Source organism: Argopecten irradians, chromosome 1, assembly GCF_041381155.1.
Source record: "Argopecten irradians isolate NY chromosome 1, Ai_NY, whole genome shotgun sequence".
Taxonomy (NCBI): Eukaryota; Metazoa; Mollusca; class Bivalvia; order Pectinida; family Pectinidae; genus Argopecten; species Argopecten irradians.
The window spans coordinates 55,006,717-55,027,402 of record NC_091134.1 but is presented as its reverse complement, the minus strand read 5'-3'; the positions used below and the strand labels follow the sequence as shown (position 1 = coordinate 55,027,402).

The following is a 20,686-nucleotide window of genomic DNA, read 5'->3' as shown; positions in this document are numbered from 1 at the left end:
TTACCACACTCTCTTCTTTTATCTCCCAATGGAATGGTGAAATCTTGAAGGACTCCGACTAGCTCAAATGGTCGTTTCCGATATGCGCAGATTGGTATGCGCATAGAACCTAGCACCGTAACAGCGCCTATGGAGACCTATCAAACGCTACCTGCATGACGAAAAAATACATGTCTCATAATGTGAACTAAGAATGAATTGAAAACATGAACAGAAAAGCGAGACAGCTAGTGTTACCGGACACATTTACTTGCATCAGATACACCAAATTTATAGCCTTAAAAGGCTCTGTGGAAACGAATTGAATAACTTTGATCAGGTGAGTGAACTTCGGCACTTTGATAACTGAACATCAACAACATGGCTGTTTGGCCAAACTTTGCGAACTAAGTCTTCATACCGACTATTTTGAAATGACACTCTTCCCTTTAATCAATGATTACCAAAGGTCTAATTGATATCGAATATATAACTTCAAAGTTCATAAATATACCTGCCCCTGTATGTTCATTTTTTGATAGTGGTCCGAAGTAAGCAGATGGGCCTTCTGCGGTTCTGCGGTTCACAAGGGTGCACACTAGTCTCATGTTTGGAATTTGAATCTCCGTTACTTTACTAATTAAGTATTGTTTATTTCAATAAGCATTTATTGGTTTACTCTATTCACTGGTATTCTCAATTGCTTAAAGTGACAGAATGTATATTATACATGCATGTGAATGAGTCAAAGATAACGATACTACACTGTAGCTATTCATGCAGTCAATAGCTATTTTGTAACTATGATTGAAAAATGTTGCATAAATTATCACTTGAACACAATCAGCTGGTGAATGTTTAAATTAACTTATCATACAACCTTACTTGACTGTATAGTAGGAGCATAAAATGCATGGGCAGACCATGAATTGATTTGAACCCCGGACCCTCCGAATTCCAGCTTGAGTGCTCTACCGATGGAGCTACTTGGTCTCCAGTGGTCGTCCAGGACTGTCACACTCATCCTCCCATATTTAGTGTTTGCTCCGAAGACTCACGCAACCCAGGTTCGGATATTCCCCTGCTAAATGTACATGTACCATCATTGCTTTAAACTAGGGTTTGCATGGTCATTTTCCACAGGCACCAAATGTAGTAGGAGCTCAGCAGAAATGGCATGGCCAGTTCGGCCCGTATTTCAAATCCCCGGAGATGACCCTCCGAACACTAGCTGGTGTTGTCTAGCGCTTGCTGGAGTTCTCTATACCAAATTGATTAAAATGGTTGTCGGCGATTGACCAGATCCAGAACAATAAATATATCACATGTAGCCCTACAGCAACACACATTATTGCAGTAAAATTATCAGATAAAGTTATTTTAAGTTTCTGACAATGATAGCATATGTCATGTCTGATACCATCAATCAGCTACTGTAGCTATTTCATTTAGCTTACCAAACCTTATCATATATGTTAAGTCAGTGATGCATCTCTGACTTGTGTACGAACCCAAAACAAACAATTACAGAAAGTCTGAAATGAGTTGGAAAAAATGATGTTGTTACAATGTAAACTGTAAAGTAATTAATGACATAATCATTGTATATATAAATGTCAATTGTGCAAAGATCTTAGATATTCTACATGAAACAGTAGCACTGTGCTGTGCTACTGTTTCAGGTAGAATATCTAAGAGTTGATGCAGACTCTGGAGCAAGACTGGAATCTTCTGTTTTCATCAAATTTCTTCTGATTTTATATGCATGGTTATGTAATACAAATATTTTATTGGTAATTAGCACATATCCAATTTTTAGGGGTAATTGACAGATTTTGATAAGTATTTTATGGTCCTTGTATGCATCTTAACTGGAGCACAGTTTATAATTGATTTTTCTGCATTGCAATATTATAATTAAGTTGGTGTCTGACTGTCTACAGACTTAAAATTAGTATTTTATTCCTTATATTGATAACAGAAACTGAAAAGCTTGGCTGATAAAATCATGACTTATTGAGGAATCAAATTAATTTAGGTACTGAACTCATGAGTAACTCATTGACATGCTTTATTATTCAATATTCCATTTAAATTATTAGCAATATTCTTAAGGTGTTACCATGCACAAGTAGCACATTTATATTAAGTTGGTAAATAGCCAGGAAAGGAAAAGTCTCATCAGTCGTCAGCTTTACTTAACTAGATATGGCAACTGAATACATGCATGCATCCCGCAACATATCAATATTTTAAAATGTCATATAACAAAAAATTACATTAGTGCATGCATGGTAAATCAATATTTTTCATACTCAACATTACATCTTAATTTTTTAAATGGAAAAAAAAAAGATAATCAAAAATGTAGTCAATAGAAAAATATCAAGCTATTAAAATGTAAGATGCTATTTAAATGATATAACAAATCTTGATTTTACAAATGGTAAATGATCCATTTCCAAAGGTTTTGTCATTTTTCATTATATATAATACAATGTATATATAAAAAAGAAAGATTTAAAAGTGATTAAATTTTCACTGAGCAGATTCCAGAAATGCAGAAGATGAAATGTACCTTTGGTATACATAAAGTAATTAAATTCCACTCATTATTTTGTCACTGAAGCAATCTTTTGTGTCGTGTGAAATGTCATACATATTGAAATTCTGAAGACATTTCTCAGTATGTGACTCAGCAATAGCTTTTGTAAATTGAACAACTTATTTTGTGTTTGCTGTTATGTAAAAGCATTTGGGCACTTAAAAGATTAAAGGTTAACATAAATTAGATTGTAACATATCCTGCTTTCGTTGCTTAAAAAGTTAATATATGCCTTATTTCCAACAAATGGCTGGGGTGCTTGTTCAGGTATGATGCAATTTAGAGTGAGAAGAAATGCTTGTGATAGGTTTTTAATGATTTATAATGATAGATAAATAAGATTTTATATGATACGAAAGAACCCTTGTGCTTTACATAAAAGACTTTCAGTTTTCATAATATAATCTAAAGGTGCTTTATACACATGCATAGACTGCATCACCCTTGGTCACAGACTGAATTAATTCTCAGCTGAACATAATGGGTCCCTGCAGGATTATCTCCCCATTTCTGAAATTTGAATGCAACAAATTCAATAGCTCTGGAACTTTTGGTGTTAACAATTTATAGACATTTACCAAAAAATTAAAGATATATAGGTAAGCTTTAATTTACTTGTATTATCACTAATATCACAATTAAGGCTTACATGGATGATGTATACCTACACTTCTGTTTCATTAAGAATAATTAGATCTATCACTAGAAATGAGAAAATTATGTACATGTATATTTATTAAAACTGGTATATTCTGGCAATTTGATTTGCATAAGCCTGCATAATTATGATAATTAGTCAATTTTATATTGATGAACGAAGTCGTAGTATTTTTTTCTGCAGAACTTAGGACCAAAGTTTCAACCCTATTGTCTCCATGATCAAGCTTTGACTTCCCCTCTCCTTATTTCAAAAATCAAAGTATGGTATTTAATACTTGAAAATCATTTTAAAAACATTCGTATACCAAGTCAGTTGACATATTTAATAGATCTGTACATATTTTTGTATTTGTTTCAGAAGGATATTCATAAACTACACTGAAAATAAATGATTATCTTATTTGTTGAAAAATAAAACCCTATTTGATATTTTTTCTCCAAAATTCAGAGCCAACGGCCCTATTCTTAAAGAAGAGGAAAAAAGCAATTTAGGGCTTTGTAGGCATTTCTAAGTGATAAATTGTAAGAGACTTGTTTGGGAATGATTTTTAATTTGATTAAAAAAAAAAAACATTTTGAATTTGCCCACCTACTGGATTGATTTGATCTTGGTTGATATGATATTGCCTCATATTTGCAATTTAATGTACACATATACTTTATTACTGAAAATATTTGAAAGATAAAGATTTTCTTTGTGAACTTGAGTAAGCACTTGAATGTTCATGCATCATTTATCAAGCCTAAACAATATTGGTTAGGGAATGTTAACTAACCAATTTTGTTCAGGCTTGATAAAACCTTGACCCTTATTTTAAAAGTGACCTGGTTTATTGTGTGTCATATCTTTGCCAGGTCTTCGTGGATACCAAAGAATTGTTTTATATTAATGTTTCAAGTCTGATTGTTTATAGCCTTACAGTTGTTTTTTGTCTTTTAAGTTCCAATATATGCCTTCTAAACAGAAATGAGTGTAAATAGTCTGCTATGTCCTTCACTTTAAGGTTATGAGTAAGGCATGTAGAAGTCCTATGAAGGTTGCTTGATTTATATAAGAGCTGCAGGTGTAGGTCTGTGGCTTTTCTTCTTCACCTAAAGTTTTGTGACATCTCCTTTAACCTTTGCTGCTAGTGATTGGATGTAAATTAAAATCGAACCCAATCATCTTTTTCACAGGGTGTAGTCTATATAAGACCAAAACATGTTCTATGATCAAAGCTCTGTTCGTCCTGTGTATTATTGTTAGTTACAATAAAACAGTCTGACTGTCAGTGACCTGTATATAAGATAAACATCAAGTTCCCTTAATTTAGAAGCATTTGTTTGTTTTTCATTAGGTTCTGGTACATTTAATTTCAAGCATGTGTGCTATATATGACGTTTTAATCTTTGCTTTCTGGAAGTGAAACCTGCTATATCAGGAAGGTGCAATGTTTACACCTAGTACTGATGTGGCAAGAGATTGATTCATGTACTGATTTCAACATCTGATTATTTTGTGCTTTAATCGTCGAAGGCATATAATGTGTAATATAATGAGCAGATCTAGATTAGTACATATTCTAGCAGTATTAATGTAACCTTTAGGAATTTTTGCATCACAAAATGTGCACCAAATACGTTTGTACTAGCTAATGAATATAAACAATTAACTCTTGTGAATATGTAATTTGCACTGACGTCTTCAAAATCAATTTTGAAACCTTTACAGATATAAAAAGAGATTGTTTTTTTTTATGAGTTCATGTGAAAAAACTTGAAATAAGAATTTTGTCACTGACCTAGCTATATTTCAGCTGTCCTTCACTAGTAATCAGTTTCTGGATCAATTATGCTGCTCTGTTTTAATGCTTTGATCATTTTGCATGAACTTTTTGGCTGCACTTTTTGATACAAAATGGTTGCTGTCTTGATCAAGTAACAATATATTTATCTAAATTTAAGAAAAAGACATGGAAAGTTGACATCTGTGTATAAGTATCCTGTGTATGTATAACTGTTAAGTTTGAGGAATCAATTATTACTTTGTTGTCGACCACAGTACAAGGAGAGAGCTTCATTAATCTTGCTTTGTCGTACAGATTAGGGTAGATTTTGAGGTATTTAACCTCGCCATCCAGGGTTATATACCCGCCACAGGGAGTGCTGGCAGTTTCTAAGTGTAAGTGGTTTATGTAACTTTTTAGAATAGTGGAGAGAACATTTAACGTGTATTGTTAAAATACTTTAAAGTTTACTGTAGTAAAGCATTTGAAAGGTTGGGTAAAAGGTTTTGTCATTTCACTGACAGACAAGTGTGGGCCACCTCTTTGTACTTGTGGGCTAGATCAAAGATAAGATTCAGCAATTGATTAAATGCCCCATATCAATAAAATAGAAAATTTATTCAACACAGATTTGTCCAACACTGACAGGCCAGGGAAATTTTCACGATATCACCTGGTGTTTTTATTGAACACCAATAACTTTATTAGATAAACAAATCACATTGGGGATTGATCTGTATTCTCATTTGAATTTGATGATTCAATTAATTTGACATATCGCTGTGAAAAATGAATTGTCAGATATTAATTGAACCCCAGCTCAGGTACCAGCTGATTTCACTAATTTCTGTCTCAGTTATATCAGTTTGTCCAATAAGAATACCTTATTTGCTGTCTGTAATTCCCATAATCCATCTATATTAGAAAGAAGCAAGGATTAATATTAAGAGTAGTACAGTATTTGAACTGGAAAACAGTTTTATCTTCTCGGCGTTAAATTATGGGGTTAGGAGGGTGGGCATATCCTTTGGACGGTCGTAACATATTTATGCGTGAATATGCGTTTGCCCTATTTCATGCACCCTTATGGAGCCCCACTGAGACCCTCGAAAACTAAATACAAGTTTTTGGAAAAGGAGATGTTCATCACTATATAACATGTCAATTACCGATTTCTTTAGTTTTATCCAAATTTTCTTAGCTTGATTAAGATGCATGCTTGTCTCATTCAAAATCTTCTGAATTAACATATATAATTAAGTTATCAAAACTGCCAAGCACACATTTTGCTAGTGTTTATCGTGAAGTCTTAAATATTGGCAGTACATACAGTTAAGATTTCATTTTAAATTATAGCAGCCCTATGTGTACAGCATGCCACTGTACCCCCCTCCAATCTACACTACCCGTAGGTCGTAGGTCCTGTTGACATGGTGGCTTGTTCCTGTCACCAAACTTTGACATACCTGTCAATAGAATTAGATCTTTCATCCACCCTACAGTTTATTTATATACTGTCCTTTGAAAACTAGTTTGCAGATTGACCAATTTTCTCTTTTGAGGCTACTGTAACTACTGTGTTGTAGACTTTGATCATAGAAGTGACCTTCTCATTGTTGAATCAACACAAAATAAGTATTGGAGTGTCTTTGAATTGTGATCCCATTTCCCTATTATATTTTAGTGTTAGGTTATGATTGACACATTTTTAAATCTCATACTTTTTGTGTGAGAGCTCTAATTAAGCCTGCGTGGATCATGTGACAAGAGTTTTTATATACATATTATATACACTTACAAATGGGAAATGTGTCATAGAGTTTATATGTATACATCATATGTATGTTACTATGTAAATATGTTCCATTCAATTTATGATTTTCATATAAAGTGATCTATAATCTTGCACAAATAATTTAAGTTTATCATCAAAGAGTCTGAAGTTATTGATTTGCAGAAATAGGAATCTAGTGTTCAAACACTCAAGGTTTGTTTAAGGTTCATACAGTGATTGCCTAGTGCATGGGGCATGTTAAATATTTGAGAAAGGAAGATTATAAATTTATCAATATTGTTTTGTTTATGGCCAGTGCGTCCCAGATGCCAGAGTCTCCTACATCACCACATATTTCATTATGATTTCCATACAAAAGATGTTATTTTATTGCCATAGACTTGCCTCATTGGATATTGATAAACGTTAGATGAATTGTCTTGTGTATTTAATGCATTGTTTCTTGGTGACTGACCATGATCTCCAGGGTACGTCAGCCAGTTTACAGAATGTGGTGACAATAAAGTGTTTAAGTCATTACATTAACGATCTAATGTAAGGGATTAGGACTTATCCTGATTGTGGTGAATGGTAAGTCAAACTATGATATAGAAAGTTTTACTAATCAAATTGAAATTGAATTTTGTGACAGTATATATATTATAAGAAGGATGACTATTGAATTGATAATTGAGCTGCATGTCCAATGTGGTTTTTAGGTCACCTGAGACGAAGTCTCAAGTGACCTATTCTAATCGCCTTTTGTCCGTCGTCGTGCATCGTATGTCCGTAAACAATTTACATTTTGGACTTCTTCTCCAAAACTGCTGAAGCAATTTCAATGAAATTTTGCACAAACCTTCTAAGGCATAAGGCCAATCAAAATTGTGAATTATATGGTCCCCACCCCCCAGGGGGCTGTGGGAGGGGCCAAAAGGGGTAAAATTGAGTAAAATTTCAAAAATCTTCTTCTCTACTCACAGATGTGGTAGAATCAAATACTCTTCATAGATAGAAAGGTCTTAAAGATGCTCCACCGCTGACAAACGGTATTTTTTCTCTATCAAATACAGGAGCAGGCGATTAAGTATTTTTATTCGGTTACAAAAGTTACTTACTTTAAACCATTACCACCATTGAAAAGTTTGAGCTTCTCATTTCACTTCAAGATAAAAATATCAAAAATAATTTTTTGCATCCCGAAAAAATTCCGTGGCACTATATCCTATATGGAATGAAACACTGATTACGCATGCACCAAAAGCAAAATAAATCATTTCATATTATTTTTTGTGTTAATTAGACATACATATACACGATTAAACACCAATTATATTTAAAATGATGATTATCATTTATGGTCCATAGGCGGTGGAGCATCTTTAAGGTCCTTTACAAAAATTGTGAATTATATGACCCTGGGGTCTCTAGTTTCCCCCTGGGGAGGGAGTTAAGTTTACTATAGTTTATATTGGGAAAACACATTTTTGCGCATTATTTGGTCATTTGTAATAGGAAATGAGTCAAATGTTGTCAGAATTATCAGTATGAGATGGCCATTTAATCCTATTAACAAATTTTCTATGACTGACCCCCAGGGGCTTTAGGGGCTTGGTCAAAAGGGGTCAAATAGGCTAAAACTTCAAAAATCTTCTTCTGAAATTCTGGAAATGGTATAATAAAATACTTTTCATAAATAGAAAGGTCTTAAGGTCCTTTACAAAAATTGTGAATTATATGACCCTGGGGTGTCACGTTTCCCCCTGGGTAGGGGGTCAAGTTTACTATAGTTTATATAGGGAAAACACATTTATGAACATTATTTGCCCAATTTTCATAGGAAATTAGTCAAACTTGATTAGAATTATTAGCCTAAGATATAGCATTTTAACATCCATATCCGTCCTTGATGACCCCCTGGGGGACCAGATGGGCAGGACCAAACAGGGTCAAAATTATTAAAATTTAAAAAAATACCTCTAAGTTCACAGGTGTGATGGAAGCAAATACTCCTCATAGTCTAAAAAGTCAAATGTATAAATATATCACTGACCAACTTCAAGACCCAGCATATAGTGTTTATATGTCTTTAATTTGTTTCATTATTTGTTTCATTATATATTCTAACTCAGGTGACCGTTAAGGCCCATGGGCCTCTTGTTTTTTTTGAGTGAAATTCAATAATTCAGATACCAAGGTTTTTAATCATTTTTATGCCCCTTGAAAAGGAGGGACAGGATTAACAGCACTATAAGTGCTACCGAGGTCCTGTCCCATATATACCATCCTATCCCGTCCTGTACCATCCAGAGTTTATGGAAACTGAAGGGGGTGTTAATTGATGTCTTATTACAGAAATTTCTGAGTTTTATTTTATGATCATGAACATTAAAAAGATAGAATAATCTATATTTACGTGCCATTGATAATTTGATATATATATATATATATGTGTAAAAGGAGCAGGCTACAGTGGTTTGTACATAGTGATGCATATTTACAGTGTAAGCTGATGGAGTATATATATATATATATATATATATATACATAAAAAGAAAACACAACTATAAAACAGTTTTTCCCTCCCTAGCGCTTTCTCGGCTCATGCCGGTCTTCAGGGGTTTGAATTCTTTTATTTGTAAAACATGACGTCATAGTACAATGACGTCATAGTAAGATTACGTCATGACATGGTACATAAAGATATTGTGAATGGTTCTGGAAGAAACTAACAAAAACATGAGGACAAAATAAAATCTAATATGAAGTTCCTTTGTCCCGTTCTGAATTTAACACAGGTTTCATAAGTTGAATGAAATACATTTCTTTATTTTCTCTTTTTAAAAGATCTGAATTAGACATTTGATATATTGGTAAAATAAAAAAATTATCATTAGCACACATATGACAATGTTCGTTTACTGTTAAATATCTGAGATGGTCTGTTTTGGTATGTTGTCGGTGTAATGTACCTAACTCTCTTAAGCGCTAGGGAGGAAAAAACTGTTTTATAGTTGTGTTTTCTTTTTATGTATATGGAAACCATCACATGGACATGGTTCTTTTTTACTTATACATGTATATATATATATATATATATATATATATATAAGCGTAGGCTTATTTGACTCATTCGGTAGAGCTGTAGTTTTTTCATGCCGGAGAAACATATATAAGTTGGAGCTGAGCTTTATAATCAAATTGAACTTGAATACAAAAATTGCAAACTTAGGGCAAATGAAATTGTTCAACTGTCTGTGAGTGACTATACTTATATTATTATTTGAATTGATTTGCTGGAAGCTATAATATAATTGGAATAGTATGATTGTTTTACTTATTTGTCTTTTAATGAATCATCGGAAAAAAATGTTTTCAAGTGTAAAATTAAAGGTGGCTAAGTGGTTGAGGTGTCCAAAATGTTTTTGTTAGCCCTCCATCAATATACTGTGAGGATGAAACATAATGCTGGGAAAATGCATTGTATCCATTGACTTTTAAGATATAGGCTTTCCAGCTAAACTCTACCAAAAAATCTAGGGCACATCTTAATATAGTCACAAACTTTTCTGTTTAAAGTATTCAAAATACAGTTAAATTAAAAAGGGGTAATAGCAAAAACCTGTACTCTTCTTATTGTGTACATTCTTATTAATTTTTGTCTACCTTTTCTGAATGATAGAATGGAGTACTGTACTCTTACTTGCTGGAAATTACTTAATGTATTTGTAACAGGTTTTACACTCATACCTTAGTCTATATTTTGAGTTTGTCATGTGTTTTAATATGAAAAGTGCATTTGAAGTTGTAGTTAATGGTATTCAAAACAGATTACAACATTGAACAAAATTTTATATTCAAACCTCAAAGCCTAAACACATTTGGTGACAAAATTGATTTACCCAGTAAATATAGGAATATTCTACACATCCTTCACATTCAACTGTGCCCATGAAAATAGTAAATTAACTTGACTAGATACAATAACTTAAGAACCAAATGCCTATTAAAAGTATTACAGATTTGTTATATTTATCATAATATCAGCTGCTGAATAAGCATTTTGATTTGATCCAATAATCTGGCAGACAATCTCCTGAAGTAGAAATTACAGCAAAGTTACACCTGTTACTACCTTGTCAACAAATGTTGTTTTTATCATTGACCGGGCTTTCATTACATCTAGATTGATATGGAGACTCCTATGATCGGTGGGTATCCTAAATAGATGTGAGAGAGCGCTATGTCAATATTTTATTCTGTGCTAATGATCCTTGAGGCAATGAAGTCTATGTATTGTTCATCATTTGCCTGATTGAGTTCCCCTTTGTTCCAGACAGTGAACAAAACTCCATATGCAATGCATGTATCAGGTGGATGTTTTTTAACAGATAAGATTTCGTCTATGGCAAAATTTGAAGTAGTTACATGATTTGAGGTTCCACAAGGTAGTGCTATACTGTCAGATTAATATATTACAATCTTTCAAAAAGTTTCCATTTAATGTAAAATGTGATAGCTACATGTAATAAACTGCAACAGCATTGTGACTGGTAAAAATGAATTTGATTCTGGTTTTAATGATATTCGTTTTCTTGAAGAACTATCAGTAAGAGAAGGACATGCATTTATAAGGGAGCAATTACTAAATAAAGACACACCTTGAGGCTGAATCATGCAGCCATTGGAAAGGGAGCAAACAAATAATGAAAAAAGAATACCGTATTAGTACTAGTACTCTAATATAATGAACATATCATTCATGCAGATATAGCCATCATGTTTTGTCCATCTCCCACCGTGCGCTGTCTGTAAACATTTCACATTTTGAACTTCTTCTCAAGTTATACCTGTGCCATTTAGCTGAAACTTGCCTGAAATGATCCTGGCATGGTCCTGACCAAATGCTATTATTTTCAGGTCGATCCGAAATCCAAGATGGCCGCAACAGCCACCATCTTGAAAACAAATTTTGAACTTCTTCTTTAGTTTTTGCCAGTGCGAAGATTTGAATTAGCTGACACATATCGGTGTGTAATGTTTTACTTACATGAAATTTGACAGTTATCAAGCAAAAAAAAAAAAAAAAAAAACTCCTGAAAAAAACTTTACAAACTATCCTGACATGGACCCAACCAAGTGGAGGAACACTTGTGAATTTATCGTAGTATCAGTAAGCTTCCCGAAATTTTACGATATGTTGCAAGATTAAAACGTATTGATTACTAAAAATACACACTATAAAAAAAAATCGTAACGTGACGCTACCCCAATTTGGAACAGTGATACAGAATTTTTCAGTTTGCAATCTAAACTAACAATAACAGTCCTGAACAAAAATGAAATAATGAAATTTTGAAAAAATTTTTATGGGAAAATATTTTTGAAGACATTGAGTGAGAGCCTGGGAAAAAATCTATGTATGCTTTAAAACAAGCTCACATTAGCATGTAAAAAAAAGTTCTTACAGCTAAAACAACTGTAACCTGTATGTGTTGGCTATATACTACTTAACAGCTAAAACAACAGACAACCAATAGAATGATATACTTGAGTAAGACAAATTTATTAGCCTGTTTCTTGTAAATATTGATTGTTGCGAAGTCTATATAATAGCCATAGGTTTAGGTTAGTTGACATATGTCTATATAGGGAGATTGTATATTTGAGTTATGTAGGTAAAGTTTGGTGTGAGGACATAGTTGTCATGTAACAGGCAATTTTAATAACAATGTTTAAATTTACCATTCTGGTAATGGGTGTTATCAGTTTCCTTTGGTAAGGCCGCTTTTCATACACAGTAGTAAAGGTAGACATTATCAAATTTATCAGGAAACCCAATCCAAATGCTTTGATCTGTTGGAGTTCAATTTACAGCCATAGTACTAGGGATAGTTGAATGTGTGGACTGTGTTTATATATTTTAGTGTTGTTAGTTAAGGTCTTGAACCCCCAGATCTATTTTTACTGGTATTTTTCCCTTGAAGAACTATTAAGTTTAGAATTAAATGAAAACTGTCTGACTATATTAATCGGTAATTGGTCTTATCAAATAAAAGGCTGCCATGTTTGTTTGGAATTAAATGAATAAAATCTTACCTCTTATAGTACTTTGTTTGCAGATCAAATTATTCTGTATACAGAGAGTGTTGACTTAAAGTGAAATATCCATATGGTATTCAATATTTTTCAATAAGCAAATTGATAGTAACATTATATTAGCATGTAAAATTTTGTTATAAAAATACTTCTTTATATTCAGATCTGTAGGTTAGATATCCTTGACTTGATATAATTTTGACGCTTTTCTTTCTTAAGACTTTCCCGTTCGCATCGGTACATTTGTACCGATATGACTTTGATAACATCATCAACCAAACCTGTCAGTTATTGGGTTTGTGCATTACTTTTGTTGTTTGTTTGTTCAAATGTACGTCCTATTAACAGCTAGGGTCACGTAAGGACGGCCTCCCATGTATGCGGTGTAGCTACACATGTACGTGTATTTACGCAAACATGTATACATTGTTCATATATTCGTGTACATGTAGAACTTAAAACATCCCGAAAAGTATTTAAAACTAAATGAAAAAAGACCTTCGAAACGGCCCCTGTGTATACAAGATTGAGCCCAGGATATAATTTTAACCCGGCTGCTGATTGGCTGCCTAATTAAAAATTTCATAATTTAAAATGTTTTCTGTTTTCATTTTTAGGTCAAGGTCACCAGGGGTCAAATAGGCTAAAATCTTTGAACAACTTCTTCTAACTAACTGAAAGGTCCAGGGTACTCATATTTGGCCTGTAGCATGCTGGGATAAAGGGCTACCAAAGTCGTGAAAATAAATGACCTTGATCTACTTTCAAGGTCACAGGGGTCAAATAGGCTAAGATCTTTGAACGACTTCTTCTAACTAACCAAAAGGTCCAGGATACTCATATTTAGCCTGTAGCATGCTGGGATTAAGGGCTACAAAAGTTATGAAAATTAATGACCTTGACGTATTGTCAAGGTCACCGGGGGTCAAATAGGCTAAAATCTTTGAACGACTTCTTCTAACTAACCGAAAGGTCCAGGGTACTCATATTTGGACTGTAGCATGCTGGGATGAAGGGCTACAAAAGTTATGAAACTTAATGACCTTGACATATTTTCAAGGTTACCGGGGGTCAAATAGGCTAAAATCTTTGAACGACTTCTTTTAACTAACCGAAAGATCCAGGGTACTCATATTTGGCCTATAACATGCTGGAATGAAGGGCTACCAAAGTTGTGAAAATGAATGACCTTGACCTACTTTGAAGGTCACAGGGGTCAAAAAGGCTAAAATCTTTGAACGATTTTTGTTAACTAACCCAAAAGTCCAGGATACTCATATTTTGCTGGTGGCATGCTGGGATGAAGGGTTACCATAGTTATAAAAATGAATGACCTTGACCTTCTTTCAAGGTCACAGGGGTCAATTAAGCTAAAATCTTTTAACTACACCTTTTAATTAGCCAAAAGGTCCAGGGTATTCATATTTAGTCAATAGCATGCGGAGATAAAGGGCTATCAAAGTTGTGGAAATGAATAACCTTGACCTACTTTCAAGGTTACGAGAGTCAAATATTCCAAAATCTTGAATTTTGAACTTCTTCTCAAGTTCTAGCAGTGTGATTAAGCTGAAACCTGCATGAAATGATCCTGACATGGTCCCGACCAAGTGTTGTTATATTTTATGTTGATCCAAAATCCAAGATGGCTGCCACAGATGATCCAAGATGGCTGCCACAGATGCCATCTTGAAAACACATTTGAACTTCTTCTCAAGTTCTACCAGTGCAATTTAACTGAAACTTGAAACATGAAATGCGACTGATATGATCTTGTCAAAGTGTTGTTATATCTCTGGTTGATCCCAGATTGGAGATGGCTACCATGACACCATATCTAAATATTTTCCTATACAGCTATTGCCAAGATAGTCAGATGACCGTTAAGGCCCATGGGCCTCTTGTTTAATCATATGACCTTGAAATTGGTCATTTTCTGTGTCTGAGATATGATGCTCTTTAACATCCAATTCAAAACATTTCTCTTTGAAATTTCATAAATTACGGTAAAAATTATGTTAAAAAGTGGACGAAATGCCATATTCAGAGGGCTATATTTCCGCCATTTTCAAATTCATTACTTTGAAATTAATACTCTGTACAGAGAATGTGCCAATGTTTATATTTACAAACAATCAACACCTTACAATAAATGATAAAGGCGCTACGAGCTCAGAAATTACGTAAAAAAAATAAGGAAATGGAACAAATTGACATAATTGGAGAGCTATATTTCCGCTATTTCTATATAACCCTTTGAAAGTCATAAGTTTTGAAGACAAAAGTTTATACAACACAGTTACGAAAAAGCTTGACTACATATAGGTTTAAAGGCGCTGAAACGTCTCGCGCAAGGACAAATAAAAACTAAAATTTCGATTTTTGACGTCCTATATCTCCGCCATTTTGAATCATATGACCTTGAAATTGGTCATTTTATGTGTCTTAGAGCATGCTCTTTCACATCCAATTCAAAACAATTTTCTTTGAAATTTCATAAATAAAGGTAAAATTTACGTTAAAAAATGAACGAAACGCCATATTGGGAGGGCTATATTTCCGTCATTTTCAATCTTTTGATTTTGAAATTGAAACCCAATACAGATAATATGTTAAAGTCTACATCTACAAAAAATCAACACCCTACATTAAATGATAAAGGCGCTACTAGCTCACAAATTCCATAACTTTTGAAGACAAAAGTTCATACAACAGAGGTATGAAAAATCAACACTGTACATACAGGTATTAAGGCGCTGAAACGTCTCGCGCAGGGACAAATATAAATTAACATTTCGATTTTTGATGTCCTATATTTCCGCCATTTTGAATCATATGACCTTGAAATTGGTCATTTTATGTTCCTGACAGCATGATCTGTCATATGCGCCCTTCAAAACGTTTCTGTGACAAATTTTGTTTTTGACCTTTGCTTGACCCTGTAGCGAACTCTTGACCTTGACATAATCTCTGATAACATGGCATGGAAAAAGCACACGCAATGTCAAGATCTGTCTGAATAACAAAACGTGGACGATGTACAGCGTACGGTAATGAAGCTATGAGCGTTTAAACTTCGTTCTAAAAAAGTTGTTTTTTACGTCTGTGACCTTGACCTTGAACATTTTTGTAAAAAATCGAACGTACATTTCAAGATCTTATGTACATATATAACGTGTCCAAACTTTGGACACGTTATGTATGTACATAAGATCTTGATCTGGCAAAGTTGAGCGTCGTACCTTATTCCGTTCCTGAGATATCCTGCTAACAAGATTTGTGGAAATCAGAAGAAAAAAAGAAAAATAATAATAAGAAGAAGAAAAAACAGAACAATAACAATAGGGATTTCCATCCTGAATGGAAATTAGGGCCCTAATAACAGCCTGTAATGAAATATATAAAGAATTTGGTTTATATTAATAAATATCATTTACAAGAATCATTCTCACAATTGATAGACAGCATCCATATGAAAACGGTTAACAGTAAATAAAACGATTTAATGTTTAATGTGTACATGTATAAATGGTTACACAGCTCTAAGGAACTGGCCATAGGGCAGCAGATATTTTCTAAAATAAATACAACACTTGATTGATATTAACTCGTAAATGTAGTGATTTGAATTGAATTTGAGTCAAATTCATACATGTACAGAAAATAAGAACTTGACTTAGTTGCTTATCATATATATATCATGCCATAAAAAAAGAATGTTTTCCCTCTTAATCTATAACACAATGTTGTTTTTTTTCCATTTGGTCCAGGTTTCTATTATCTTGAGCTTCGGCTCATCTGTTTGAAACAGACATATATATATGTTTAGCTCTATTGAATTGGTAGAGCATCAGGATAGTGTTTGGAGTGTCTCGGAATTTAAAAAGGCGAATATAAAAAAAACCTGGTTTGTGTGTTGAGTCTTTGGGGGCAATGAGTGAAAGCGAAGGGGATAATACTAATGTAACGGTTCTGGATCGGATCGATAGCCAACAACTAAGCAGCTCAATTGGTAGAGCATTCCGCAAGAGTTCGGATGGTCCTGGGTTTGAAACCGTTCTGGTCGTTCATTATCTCGCTCTTACCACAATAATAACAAACCTGTCGGTCACAAAGATGTCAACTAAGGATATACATATGTAGGTACTGGTTATAAGAATGTCGGGACTGTTTAATCACATCTCTTCCTTTCCCACAAAGAAACATGAGATCCTAGAGGGTTATTGCCGCCCACAAAAGAATGGTCTATGTCTGACATATGGCAGAGGGATCTTTTCGCTGCTTTTTGAACTGTAACTATCAAAATCTAGGATGGCGGCCAACTTGTTGACCTTTCCATGTCCCAAAATGCAATATGCACAGCTAGGGCCCTAGGGGAACCTACATATGAAATTTGAAAAGAAGATCCCTTAGATCTTTCTGAGAAATAGCGGTAACAAGAATTGTTAACTGACGGACGGACGGAAGGAAGGACGGGCGGACCACGGACGAAAGGCGATTTCAATATCATCAGATGGGCTAAAATAACCCATTAAATATCGTTAATTCTGGATCCACTCTAGTAGCATGTATGAGTTAAGCCTACATACTATTCAGCAATGCTATGACAATGCTGATTTGTGATATATGTTGAAGTGTATTCTCATTCAAATATATAAATAACAATTGATCGTAACCATAGATCTCCAACGTTCCCACAGGATTAAAATGTTCTTACAACAAAACTTTTATTGCTTCTGCTTCTCAGTTAATACCAAAAGTAATCTCCCGTTTTAATATATACATGTACATACTGTATACATTGTATATCGATTTGTAAAAATAAACATGCCATCTCAGTAATATGAATGGAAACAATGTCTTACAACTAAGATGTTACACCATCTTTCTTGCTCCAAGTTCATGACAAATTGGGATTTCCTTCAAAACAATGAGTAGTGTGCAAGAATATGAATTACCTCCCTTGTGTCTTGCCGATGTACATATATAATAATATTAATGGTACATGTATTTTAATTTTAATACTACTTTGATTTTTATATAACCGTAGGTAGCTCATATCTTTATCAATTCAATGTTTTACTATGTTATGTGTAACTACTAACTTAATCAATTCATGATTTTGCTGCCAATATTGTCATTTTAGCTGTTATTTTCGTCCAAGTTCACAGAGATTATCTCTTTGCCAAAATTTTGTTGATCGTAATAAATGGGCTATCTCATAGGTTTATCTTCAGAATAATCTGTAGTTTACATTGGAATTTCAAATTTACAGTTTGTGTTGTTCTGCCCGTTAAATGATCAATAAAAAGGTTATTTTTGTGATCATTGACCTTTGACCTTTACTACCATAAAGGTCAAAGGTGAAAACTATATTTAGAAAAATGAAATTCAGGTGATATACTAATCAATGATGTATAACACTTTATGGTTCTATGCAGCCAACGTGTGGAAAATAAGATATACAAAAAATTGCTAATCTCACTTATTTAGCACATCAAAAACACCAGAACAGGAAGGTGTTAAACTGAAGTAGCCAAATTGAAAGACAAGATTAACTTTACCTCAAATATATCAACAGAATTCCATGTGTCAAATCTATTACTGGTTGTTCCTATTTCATTTTAAAATGAGGCCACGTTAATGCTGTTTTGTAATTTAGTCTTACAGTACCCTCCGTTCGGATTAGGCCTATACATTGTGTTGATCATCAGGTGACAAAACAGATTTCAAATCTTATAAAACTTTATGAATTTATCTTGCATGTTTTTTCCATATGGTACATAAATTTTTTCGTTTGGAGATCTAAACACTAAAAGTAATCAATATTATATATATATCTTACCCTTATAGAGTCAAGATGTCCAATAGTATACCTGTATGTGTTATCTGTTGAAGTCAGGTTGCTTTGTTTACCCTACACCATTCCCTGCATGTCCATGAACTTTATACATTAAAAAAATTAATCCATCTCTTGTATTACTTGAATTTATCTGAAACTTACTATACCTGGAACAGAGATTTTCTGTTTTCTTTCTCTTCGGGTCTATTCATATCCAAATGGTTTTAATAGTCCCTATCTTCAAAATATGTTTCAAACTTCTTTGCCAGTTTTATTGGCAGAGAGGAATATTGGAAAGAAGATTTGAAAAGAGAACAGCTGATCATAAAATTATGTTTCTTTTGGGGTCCAAAAATAACCTTTGACATAGCACCTCAAAATGGATTTTTTTTAATATTATACATATATATTTCCATTCTACTTTCAGTTTCCCGTTTAATCTATGTTAAACCAGATGGGCAATATCTGGCTATGAACTCCAATCTGGTCAAGCGTATGAATATGTAACGTTTCCGCCGCGTCACTGACAATGTATTCAATGTATACTTACGCTTATACATAACGGTCAAATAATTTCAAAAGTGGTTTTAAAGTTGTGTATTCTATGAAATCTAATAGTATTATCATGTTGACAAAATCACTTGTATTAAAAAAACGCCATCGCATAATTTTCATTTGTTCACTTGTTTCAAACCGTTTTGTGTTGAACTATATTCAGAAGTTGATGCTATTGCTGTTCCGTTTATTGAAATTGGTGACATACAATCACAGCTTTCCTAATAACAACAAAGGAGCAAATTAAACTAGTACTGCATGCAGTCACCATGTCATATTTTTCAAAGCCTTATCAAGTTTAATAAGAATTCAATTGTCGACTAATATTGCTGCTTTTAAGCTTTAAATTGTTAACAATCAATTCTTATATTGTTTCAGTGCTATATATATATAATCATAATATATAAGCACAAATTATCACAATTAGTCAGATACGTTAATTTTTAAGTGTTTCTAAAACAAAAACTTGGCTATAAATAGCTGTTTTCTCATTCATTGTGATTTGATGAGCTGATCTATAGGTACTATATGATGTAGGTGTAATCAGGCCTAGGTTGGTAATTAGGTAGCATTCCAGTTCTTATAACACACATCCTGGGGTACATTCAGGTCAGAATTAGGCTTCTATAATTAACTCCAGAAAATGGCACCTCCTGGGTCCTTGAGTTAATTATCTTTTAAAGGACTTGTTTTAAAACTGTAGACATTTCTCTGATGTCTCATATACATGGTGATCTAGTTTGTTGGTAAATCCGAAGGTAAATTACCTTCCGTTGAAAGGGTCATGCCATGCAAAAATAACTTGGTAAATGAGTTTAAGGCATTAGGTCAGGAATATCGGTCAGGTAGAAATGACGGCCATGTATTGTTGGCATTTCTCATTGAAGTTTGAATGTTTTTAAGGCTGTGGTAGGCTCTTTGTGAAAGGGTTAACCAACACTACAGGCATATAAAGTCCACAGAATTTCGTTTATTTGCATTCTTGTCTTTTATACCTTTATATAAAATGAGTTCTATAACAAATTGTGTATACACCTGGATATGGCTAGAACCAAGGTTTGTTAGCTTTTGAATATCTGAATTGAAATTTGAATTCAGAAATATTCAAGTTTTTCAACATTTTAGATGATAGAAATATTTTCTTAATTTACCTTATATTGTAAAAGATTTCTGTTGTTAATTTACTTGCATTAATTGGTCTTGCATCAGGAGTGTCATGTGTCATGTGTGTAGACTAAGATATGTAGTAGCCACATGAACACTAAATTTTGTGGCTGGATTAAATGGACTTGGATATGCTTATTTGTAAAACCTGTGTCAGCTTGAAATACTGAATCAATATAATGACCAATACAAACTTGGTTTTCTCTTCTAGTGTTCAATGACTTATCTGTACTCACTATATTTGG

The 20,686-nt window shown here is 33.4% G+C and overlaps 1 pseudogene; it reads left to right on the top strand.

Annotated features, from left to right (window-relative positions):
* The first annotated feature begins 96 nt into the window (after positions 1–96).
* LOC138333880 (myosin light chain kinase A-like) overlaps positions 97–20,686 on the top strand; it is a 45,605-nt pseudogene continuing 25,015 nt past the window's right edge.